Source organism: Orycteropus afer, unplaced genomic scaffold, assembly GCF_000298275.1.
Source record: "Orycteropus afer afer isolate SDZICR_OR568_19922 unplaced genomic scaffold, OryAfe1.0 scaffold00381, whole genome shotgun sequence".
Classification (NCBI taxonomy): Eukaryota; Metazoa; Chordata; class Mammalia; order Tubulidentata; family Orycteropodidae; genus Orycteropus; species Orycteropus afer.
The window spans coordinates 442,807-446,726 of record NW_006921968.1 but is presented as its reverse complement, the minus strand read 5'-3'; positions in this window follow the sequence as shown (position 1 = coordinate 446,726).

Genomic DNA, 3,920 nt, shown 5'->3' with positions numbered 1-3,920 from the left:
TAGTGCAAACTGTAGCCTTCAATCTTCATCAGTAAGTTCTTCAAGTCATTTTCACGTTCAGCAAGCAAAGCTGTGTCTTCTGCATATCACAGATTGTTAATAAGTCTTGTTCCAATCCTAATGCCATGTTCTTCATATTGTCCATCTTCTTGTATTACTTGCTCGCATAAAGATTGTATAAGTATGGTGAGAAAATGCAACCCTGATGTATGCCTTTCCTGAATTTATAACATTCAGTATCCCCTTGTTTAAATGATGCACTGTTGTCTACGTACAGGTTCCTCATGAGCACAATTAAGAGTTCTGGAATTCCCATTCTTTCCAATGTTATTATCCATAACTTGTTATTATCCACACGGTTGGATGTCTTTACATAGTAAAACATGAGTAAATATCTTTCTGGTATTCTTTGCTTTCAGTCAAGATCCATTTGACAACAACAATGATATCTTTTGTTCCACGTCCTCTTCTGAAACCAGCTTGCATTTCTGGAAGTTCTCTGTCAATACACTGCTGCAACTATTTTTGAATTATCTTCATCAAGATTTTACTTGAGCATGATATTAACGATATTGTTAGATAATTTCCTCATTCTGTTGGATCATCTCTCTTTGTAATGAGTAAAAATAGGGATCTCTTCCAGTCAGTTGGCCAGGTAGCTGTCTTCTAAATCTCTTGGCATAACCAAGTGAGCACCTCTAGCGTTGCATCCATTTGTTGAAACATCTCAATGCATACTGTGTCAATTTCTGAAGCCTTGGTTTTCACCAATTCCTCCAGTGCAAGTTGGACCTCTTCCTTGAATACCATTAGTCTTTGACTACATACTGCCCCCTGAAATGGCTGATCAATGGCCAGTTCTTTTAGATACAGCGACTCTGTATATTCTTTCCATCTTCTTTTGATTCTGCCTGCATCGTTCAATATTTTGCCCATGCAATTCTTCAATACTGCAAGTTGAGGATTGATTTTTTTCTTCAATTCTTTGAGTGTGAAAAATGCCAAGCATGTTGTTCCCCTTTGTTTTTCTAAATCCAAATCTTTTGTTATAATACTTTACATTGTCTTCTGGAACTGCTCTTTGAAATCTTCTGTTCAGCATTTTTATTTCATAATTTCTTCCACTTTATTTGACTACTTTACATTCAATAGCAAATTGCCAAATGTTTTCTGGCACCCATTCTGGTCTTTTCTTCCTTTCCTGACCTTTTATTATTATTATTATTGTGATTTGGGTGGAAGTTTGCAGAGCAAATTCATCTTCCACACAGCAGTTCACATACACTTTCTTTCATGACATTGACTGTGATTTACCACAATGCAACAGCTCACCTCCCACTTCTTCCCCACAGTTACCTTGTCCCTGTGTCCTTTCCTGCATGTACTTCTGCCCCTTGAGCTGTCTCCCTGTACATACACAGCCCTTCTATTCTTGTATGATTGATATCTCCAAGGAGTGTATCTACCTACTGTAAATGTTCAGTTCATGTGCCTATCTTTTGTTTGACTGGAAGCCACAGGAGTGGGTTCAATTCCAGATCTGAAGGGCAGGTAGGGGCCATAGTCTCAGGGGTTTTACTAGGCTCCTTCAGACTGGCTAATTTTGTCTCCCTTTTTTATGACATTGTATTTTGTTCAACTTTGTTCTCTCACTCTATGCAGAATCTCTAAATAGATTCCCCCTCTGAATGGTTGACTGTGGTAACTGTGTACCTTCTAGTTCTTCTGGTCTCATACTCATATACACTGAGGATAACATGGTGTGCCAGTCCCTTGAACTAATTGTTTCCACATATCTTTGGTTTTCTTCATTCTCCTTTGCTCTGGACAAGGAGAGACCCATCATTGCACCTAGATGGATACTTGAAAGCTTTTAAGATCCCAGTCACTACTTGCCAAAATAGGATGTGGAACAATGTTTTTGTGTAGTATATTATGCCAATTGAGCTTGATGACCCCGGTGATCCTGGTCTCGAGCCCACAGGTCCAACTACTTGCCGCCTCTACCTTTCCTGTCTTTTTAATGACCTTTTGCTTTCTCCATGTGTGATGCTGTAAATGTCATCCCACAACTCATTTGTTCTTCCGTCATTGGTTTCCAACACATCAAATCTATTCTTTAGATAGTCTCTAAATTCAGGTGGGATATAATCAAGGTCATATTTTGTCTCTAGTGTGATTATTTTAACTTGTTGGTTTCAACTTGAACTTGCATATGAGCAATTGATTGTTGTAGTAGTTAAGGTTATGTGTCTATGTGTCAACTTGGCTGAGCCTGGGTTTGAGTGACTGGGCAGGTGGATGTAATTATTCCCCATGATGAGACTGGTAATAAGCTCCACAGTGGAATCTTCTGTGAGCAGCTGAATAGCTGCCTTGAGGATGTGGTCTTCTTCCAGTATGTAATAAGTCACTTTGAGAAAGGTCTTGGAACTTTGGGGCATGCATGGACCCTGCATTTGGTTGGGTCTTCATCTCAGTGGGTTCCCTTGTTGTTTGCTGATCTTGAGACTGTTTCTGGACTTGAACTAGCAGTCTGCCATGTTGTTTGATAATCTCGGGACTGTGTCATTTTACTTGTTAATCTTGGGGGGTTTGTCAGCTTGAGCAGCCAGTGGTTGTTAAGGGAAACCTCCAGCTTCAGTGGGCTGGGAGCAAGAGGCAGAGCTGAAGCCCAAAGTCGAGGGTCCTTCATCCAGCCCCTGGAGCTGGCACTTTGAACTCAGACTTCTAGCTTCCTAAAGTGTGAGAAAATAAATTTCTATTTGTTTAAAACTACCCCATGTGGTATTTTTCTGTTAGAGTGGCACTAGGTGACCAGAACAGTGGTCTCTCCCACAGTCAGTTCCTGCTGTGGTTCTGACTGATGATACTAAGCTTCTCCACGATGTGTTTTCGCATGTTTAATCAATTTAATTCCTGTGTATTTCATCTGGTGATGTCCACATGTATAGTTGCTATTTAGGCTGTTGAAAAGGTATTTGCAATGAATAAATTGGAAAAAGGCAACCCTTCAAATCCACATGGTAGGCCACTTTCTAAACCACAGCTGCCCTGGAGTTCTCAAGGCCACTACCTTCTTCTTGGGCTACAGGGCCCTTTGGGCTTGCATGAGGCCAAGCGTCCTTCAGCTGGCTAACCCACAGGCATGTGCTTGCAGCCTTAGGACATCAACTAACCATCGCTTAGACTGGAGGAGCTCTCTGGATGGGGAAAGGTGCTTCCTTGACACACCTGACACGAGCAATGAATCTTACTGGACATGACAGTCACCTGCTCTCCCCACCTCCTCTTGCATCTCATCCACTGCAGCCTCTTCCAGTTCCCAGCCCAGATGGTCCTGAGAGAGACAAGTGTCACTGTCACTGCTGTCATTTTTGCTGATAAGGCTCAACACTGTGTCCTGCTCCTCCTGTGGCCTTCTCTCTCCCGTGATGAAATATTGGTTCTTATAGTTATGTGTTGCTGAGTAAATTCTGACTCTTGGGACCTTGTGTATATGAAATACCCCCAGTCCTAAAGACTAACTAACTCCAAGGAAAAGGCAACAAACAAACAACAGACCCCGGAAGTTACCTGTTTCTTTGTCTTGGTACTCATGCCATCCTTGTCCTAACTATCCACCTTACTGGCCAGGGAAAGTCAGTATAAAGAAGGACTGACTTTCAAAGTTTTGCATGGAAAGTAGGTGTGCTTCCTCCACAAACCCAATTAAAACTATAGAAAATATATTGATTCTCTTTCTCAGGAAAGAAAAATGAAAGAGTGAGTTGTGTACACATCTACTTTTAGGCTTTTGTTATTTAGAGCCTACCATCATCTCAGGTGACACAGAAATATTGAGGGTGGTGGTTCATGCAGCAAAGTAGTAGGTAGTAGGTAGGGGCCCAATCTAGACTCCTCAGAATAAACACATACGA